This window comes from Cryptomeria japonica, chromosome 5 (assembly GCF_030272615.1).
Source record: "Cryptomeria japonica chromosome 5, Sugi_1.0, whole genome shotgun sequence".
Classification (NCBI taxonomy): domain Eukaryota; kingdom Viridiplantae; phylum Streptophyta; class Pinopsida; order Cupressales; family Cupressaceae; genus Cryptomeria; species Cryptomeria japonica.
In genome coordinates this window covers 801,899,001-801,907,071 of record NC_081409.1, presented here as the reverse complement: position 1 = coordinate 801,907,071, position 8,071 = coordinate 801,899,001, and positions in this window count along the sequence as shown.

Below are 8,071 nucleotides of genomic sequence, written 5' to 3'. Positions count from 1 at the left end.
TTATAATAGGAATCATGAAACCCTAGATGCAAACCTTAATGCTAAAATTAGGAGAACAAGAGAAAAACATGAGGAGCTAAATAAAGCTCAACAATAACTAAACTAAAGCAAGAAAATAAAATTCTAGACAACAAAAACAACCTAAGTTTAGCGTAAGTGAAAAAGAAATTAAAGAACCTAATTAATTAAATAATTAGATAATTTTCCTAATTACTCCAACACCCCCCCTTAAGATTGTTGGCATTAGGTTGTCATTGATGTCAACCGATAAGGAATGGCCATCGGTAAGTAAGTAGCGATGTCAAACAGTATGAATGATGGAGTGTGTAAGTAGACAGAAAAAGGTATGTTACCAGTACACATGAAGTGCAACCTCTACTGGTAAAGCAGGATGACTAGTAAGAAAGCAAATAATAATAGAGGGATGTGATCACTGGTATAGAAAGAGAAGTGCAACATCACTGATAAATAGTCTTAGTGGATGGACCAATGTGTTTTGATTGTGTTTGATGGAAGGCCAAGTGGATCCACAAACAGAGGAGATGTTAACAAGTATGAAGGTCCATCGATGAGGTTAGGTTATACCAGTAAGGTGCATTGATCTGATAGTGAGTCTTGGTTGGTGAAGGATGTCAAACTGACATAGCAGACTAAAGATTATGCCAAAGTGACTTTGTAGTGTGAGCAGAGGTGGATGTTGACAAGGATGATAGGTAGACACCAGGTGGTGAGCACACAAAGGTTGGTGAAGTGTTTATCAACATGGTAATTGATGAGTAGGTTGATATTAATGGAGAACTCTCACATCATGGGATAATGGTAGGATGTTGCGCCTAGAGGGAAACTGAGTGGCAAGGCAATTGAAGTGATCTTGCAGGATGATCTAATCCTTGTGCTCATTGGCCGAAGGAAAAAACTGAGCCATTAATGGTGATTGATAGAGCAATGCCAAAAAGCATGTTGCAGACATCTAAAAATAGACAACGCACATTGGAAGGAGAGGAGAAGGTGGTGTTGTTTGATTTGATGCAGGTCTTCATTCGAGGAGATGAGATCCAATCAGATTTGATGCGGATTCAGTGCCTAGTGGAAAACCCTAGCGTGCCACCGTTTTAATGTTTCTTTTGGCAGGAAGCTTCAGACATAACTATGTGGACTAAAAACTGAAGTAGATGATGTTGGATGCCAGTTGTGAGGGAAGTCAGTGTGTGTGCAAGTAGAGAGAAATCAATTTGAGAGATTACATTGAGAATCAGAGTGTTGGTGTGTTAACAGGGTGAACTGGTAAGAGGTCTTTACCGACAGTGATAGAGTAACTAGTGAGCTATTTTACTCTTACCAGTCAAGTGTACCGGTAGAGAGTGAATTGGTAGAAAGGCATATGAGAGTGGTACTATTTAGGGTGAGGTTCACAGAAAGCGAAGAAACACAGAGAGTGACCGGCTCATGATGAGAGAGAGAAATTGCATAATTGGTAGTGGAAGAACCGGTGAAACAAAGAAGGTGAGTAACTGGTAGACAAAATTTGATCAGGTGTTGCAAAACTCATTTGCAACAAGGTGCTATTATTGTATCAAGTTGCATTTCATTATATTACACCGAGTTGGTTCTTGGTGTAGGAGTTGGTGCTCCTTTGGGTTGGTGCCCATAAACAATAGGGGCTGGTGCTCCTTGGGTTGGTACCCTAAATCAGCAAGGGTTGGTGCTCCTTGGGTTGGTTCCCTAAAAGTTGTAATCAGTGTTTTCATTGTGAGGCTGGATTGGAGTAGTAGACTCCAGCAACATTTCTCACTAATGTTTTTCCCATATTGGGTTTTCCTCATACATTTGGTGTTGTGAGTTATGCATTTGTGTGTTTTCCTTATTGATATCCTATCATATCTTACTAGTTTGATTGCTAAGTGCTTAGGTTGTTAACCGATACTCAAAGCTTGATTTAAAAGGTAAATATTTCTTATGAACACTTATTCACCCCCCCCTTAGTGGTACATTGAGCTCAACAATTAGTATCAAAGCATAGGTTCCCAGTCAGATAAGATTTCTCTAGCTTGGGTAGATTTTGGTCTTAGAACACAATGTCAAGAAATGAGTCCTCCTCCTCTTCTAAAGCTCCCATGTTTGATGGAGCCAACTATGCATTTTGGTGTAGACGAATAAAAACATATTTTTCCTCTTTAGGATTTGATGTTTGAATGTCTGTAAAGAATGGGTATACTGTCCCTAGTGTTCTTCCCACTGATCCAGATACTAAGAAGGAGTATGAGAAAAATGTAAAGGATAAACATGCTATTCTCAGTGGGATGTCAAATAATGAGTTTGTCAAGGTCATGCATTGCTCATCCACCAAGGAGACTTGGGATAAATTTTAGAGGTTATTTGAAGGAGATTCCAAAGTCAAAGAGGCCAAGCTACAATCATTAAGAGGTTAGATTGAAGGCATGAAGATGAAAGATGAAGAAAATATTGTAGACTACCTTCGTAGAGTAGATAAAACTGTGAACAACATCAGAGGACTTGGAGAGGAAATAGCTGATGAAATTATTTTCAAAAAGGTACTTAGATCACTCACTTCTAAGTATGATACTAAGGTCTCTGCTATAAAGGAAGACACGGATCTAAAAACCTTCACAATGGATGAGTTATTTGACTCCTTAACTTCTTATGAGATGAGGACAACCAGAGAAGGATCTTCAAGGAAAGAGGCATCTTTTGTTGGCCATTTGGAGGAATTGATTATGTGTTGCATTGATGTTTTGTCATTGATGCCAACACTAGCTATTTGGATGCTTTACTGGCACCCTTCTAGTCCCGGTAGGTTGAGCAGTTTCTCGTTGGTTTGGATCTAGCATGATTTGGTAGGCTGCAGTATGATTTGATTATGGAATTAGATTATTCATGATACTCATGATCATATTCAGTCATTTAGTTTTGGTCTGGTGATTAGATGCTATCCTATTTGCTTGGAAGCTTGGCTTCTGGTTCTGGTGAGGGTTTCACCGGAAGAAATTTTGATGAAGATCTTTTGTGAATTGCATAAGTAATATTGATGTAGCTTCTGGTGGAGATTCAGGATGTTGTTGATGTTAATGTTCAATACTTGGCAGATGGAGATCATTGCTTTAGCGTGTGGACCTATATTGGGTCCCGATTGATCTAGGTTATGGATCAGCTTAATGAAACATGTAGATCAAACCTCTTGATATATTTCCAAGATGTCTTATGTGTTTGATATTATTTATTTTGTCTAAGGCCGACATGTTTTGTAGTTATGTAATTGGTTTATTGTTTGGTGGCCGACCTGATTGTTTATTGTTGAGGGTTTGTATATATAGATGTAAGATCTCATTATAGATCATCATGGTCAGGGATATGAATATGTAATGTGTGAATAATGTAATATCATTTAGGTAGAGGATTTGGTAGATCATTGGAGATCAAATTGGGTTCATGTAAGAGGATTTAGTCCTCTAGTATAGAGATTAACTGGAAGTGTACTCAAGCATAGGAGATGTTATCTTAGCAGTTCAAATAGTTCTCTGATTGTAGTATGGATTTCTATGTAGTCAGTGAGACTCCTTTTGTGATGAGTAGTGCACTCTACGCTGTTGGCCTTCCTACAAGTCTAGGCCCCTCAATTGTAATTCACATAATTACTCCGGAAGTATTATCTGCCTATGGGTAGGCTTCCCACCATGGTTTTTCCCTTTACCAAATTTTCCACATATAAATCTTAGTGTCATGTGGATGGTATTTATCCTATGATTGTTTAGATTATGTTTAATTGGTTTAACTACTATTCCAGTATTTGGTTTAAGCATTTTGGATTTAATGTTTTGGGTTTCAGTATTAAAGTTTTAATTGCTAAATGTTCTGGTAATCTATGACAACTGATTAACCCCCCCCCCTCTTAGTTGTCTTCTGGTTATTTGAACTATCGAAAAATTGGTATTAGAGATTTGGTCCTCTCTACAAAAACCTTAACCGCTTGAGGAAGATCCTATGGTGTCTAACAGTTCAAGTTCATCCAATTCACCTGAAGCTATCTTTTGGAGAGATATTCCTAGGCTTGATGGAACAAATTACAGAGTATGGAAGATTCAGATGGAGACTCATCTGAGATGTCTTGGCAAGGAGATTTGGGAGATCACACAAAATGGTGTCACACCTCATAATTTGGCATCTAGCAATCCTCCTCCAACAAACCTGGATAAGGAGCTTGAGAATGATTGTAGAGCAAGAGAAGCCCTCTTGTGTCCACTTTTTGATGAGCAAATAATGGGATTGTCTGATAAATCATTTGGAAAGGCTATATGGGATAAGTTGGAGACTCTTAATGAAGGTGACCCTACAGTGAAAAACAACTAAACTTGATAATTACCAGGTGAGATATGAAAACCTGAAGATGGAAGAAGATGAAAGGATTACTACATTCATGGAAAGGGTAAATGAGATTGTTATGGCAATTCAATGTTGTGGTGGAACTCGTAGTGAAGATGAAATTGTTTCTAATGTTTTGGGAGCCCTATCACTAGATTACAAGATGAAAGATACTAATATTAATGAGTTGAGAACAATGACCAATACATATGTTAACAAAGATACTTTGGTTGGGAAACTATCTACTTTTAAGCTTGAAGAATTTGGACCCTCCGGAGCTATGAAAACTGAATTTGTTTTTTATGCATCTGCATCAACAACTGGTAAGCAAGATTGGAAAGATTTATATGCAAAAGAATTAGATGATATGAAGAGAGAAGATGAAGAGTTGAGAAACTTGAAGTACTATTTGCTAGAAGAGTACCTAAAGGACTAGTAGGAAGTAAGTATGAAGGAAAAACACCTTTTAATTGTTTTGTTTGTACAAAGATTGGTCATTTTGCATCTAGATGTTCTGAAAGGAATTAAATATTTGATGAAAGAGTTAGAAGATATTTTAAGCCTAACCCTGGATATTAGAACAAGTATAATTACGGGGAAAATAGAGACAAGTCATGCTACATAGCAGATGAGGAAGGCATTACTGATTCTAATGATGAACCAGTAGAAGACTCTGCTAGTGGTTTCGATAATGGGAAGGAATGGGTGTTCCTGGCTATCAAGGAAGATGATCTAGCACTGGAAGAGAATGTACCTGAAGAGAATGCACTTGCTACTCAAATTGAAGACAAGGATGAATGGGTAATTGACAATGGTTGTTCACATCATATGGCTGGAGATAAAGGGAATTTTTTATCTTTGCAAGAATTTGATGGTGGTCTAGTTAGGTTTGGAGATGACAAAGCATCTATGATCAAAGGAAAAGGAACTATATCATTAGATAGTAAGAACAATATTGACAATTTTTATTATGTTAAAGGCTTAAGGCATAATATTTTGAGTGTAGGACAATTGGTGGACAAGGGATTTCAATTACAGTTTAAGGATGGAAAATGCTAAATCATTAATAGATCTGGTTTGGAGATTGCAACTAGTACATAGACAAAAGGTAATATATTCCATTTGAACTCCAGTGAGAAGACATGTTTGATTACACAGATTGATGAGAGTTGTCTATGGCATAAAAGGTTGTGTCATGTGAATTTTGATTGCATTGTGAAGATTAGTTTAACTAAGGTAGTTAGAGATATACCTAAGATTATGAAGCCCTATAATCCGGTATGTAAAGAATGTCAAATGAGTAAACAGGTCAGAACCACTTTGAGGAGTATACAAGATAAATCTAATGATGTTCTTGATCTTATTCATACTGATTTGTGTGGCCCTGCTAAAGTTAAAAATTTTCAAGGTGATAGATATTTTATGCCAATCATTGATGATTCTAGAATGATGTGGTTAATTTTCTAAAAGAAAAATCTGAAGCATTTGAAAAGTTTAAAATCTTTAAGGCTAAAGTGGCAACTGAGACATGATTGAAAATTAAATGTTTGAAATCAGATCATGGTGGAGAATTCACATCCTGTGAGTTTAGTAACTTTTGTGAGAAGCATGGTATAAGAAGATAATTTTCTGCTCTCCAGACACCTCAGCAGAATGGAGTTGTGAAAAGGAAGAACATAACTATCTTGGATGCTGCTAGAACAATGATGATGGAAGCTAGTCTACCTCATATCTACTGGAGAGAAGCAATGAGCACAACGATTTACACATTCAATAGAGTACATATCAAAGGAGAAACCGGTAAGACATCTTATGAATTATGGTTTGGAAATACACCTACAATTAAGTATTTCAGAATCTTTGGTAGTATCATTGGAAAATTTGATCCTAGATATGATGAATAAATGCTTCTTCATTATTCTAATGAAAGAAAGGCATATAGATGTTATAACAAAAGATAACAGAGAATTGTGGAGAGTGCTAATGTCAAAGTGGATGAGCTGAATAGAGGTCAAATAAGAGTTTATGAGAAGGAACCGGTAGTGGAAATGATTATATCTAAACCGGTAGCATCTTTACTGGAATAGAGTGTTGAACCAGTTACTCTGGTAGTATCAAAAAATTCTACAGTGACTGAAGAACCAAGAAGAGGAACAGAGAGTCAGAGGACTCCTAGGTATGTGAGATTTATTCATTCATAAGATCAGATCATTTGGGACAAGAAGAATGGAGAAATGACAAGAAGAAGACTGTCAACTAATGAGGTATGTTTAATATCATAAGTTGAACCAGTATCAGTAATTGAGGCATGTAAAGATCAATATTGGTTGAAATCTATGGAAGAAGAATTAGATCAAACTGAGAAAAATAACACATGGACTTTGCTTCCCCAGCCTAAAAATAATAATGTTATTGGAACTAAATGGGTTTTTAGGAATAAATTGAATAAGGATGGTCAAGTTTTAAGGAATAAGGCTAGTTTGGTTTGTAAAGGATATTCTTAGAAGGAAGGAATTGATTATGGAGAGACTTTTGCACTTGTAGCTAGGATTGAAGGTGTAAGATTATTTCTTTCCTATGCTACCCATTAAAAATGACAAGGTTTATCAGATGGATGTTAAGTGTGCATTTTTGAATGGGGATCTTCATGAGGAAGCTTATATTGAGCAACATAATGGTATTTCACTATCAGATGATACAAAATTGATTTGCAGGTTATGGAAAGCTTTATATAGATTGAAACAAGCACCCAGAGCTTGGTATGCAAGGTTGGATAAATATCTTTTGAAGCTTAGTTTTACTAAGGGTAATGCTAACAATAATTTATATTATAAGATCAATGATGATGATATATTTATTATTGAAGTATTTGTTGATGACATTATTTTTGGAGGTGAAGATAAGTTGTGTAAGGAATTTGCTAACAATATGAAGAATGAATTTAAAATGTCTATGATTGGGGAAATGAAATTTTTCTTAGGTTTACAGATTACTCTAACTAACAAAGGTATTTTCATATGTCAAACTAAGTATGCTAGGGAATTGTTGAAGAAATTTGGTATGGGAGATTCTAAAATGGTAAATACTCCTATGGTTACAAGTGAGAAATTGTCAAGAAAAGATGTTTCTGCATCGGTAAATCCTACTAGATATAAATCTGTGATTGGAAGTCTGCTTTATTTGACTCAAACTAGGCCTGACATAATGAATGTTGTTTGTATTATGTCAAGATTTTAGAGTGATCCTATAGAAAAATATGAGAGTGGGGTGAAAAGGATTTTTAGATACTTGCAAGCTACATCAGAATATTGTTTGTGGTACCCTAAGGATGATGAATTTACTTAATGTGCATATACAAATGTTGATTGGGCTAGAGATGTTGATGACTGAAAAAGTACTTTTGGTGGAGCTTTCTTTCTTGGAAAGAAGTTGGTTTCATGGATCAACAAGAAACAATTATGTACTTCTTTATCTATTGCTGAAGCTGAGTATGTTGCTGCACTGCTACTAACTGTACACAAGTTTTATGGATGAAGAAAATGTTGAAGGATATAAAGGTGGATTGTGATGCACCGGTAGTTATTAACTGTGATAACTCTATTGCTATTGATATATCAAAGAATCTAGTATTTCACTCTAAGACAAAGCACAAATCTATCAATTATAACTTTTTGAAGGAAAAGGTGGAAGAAAA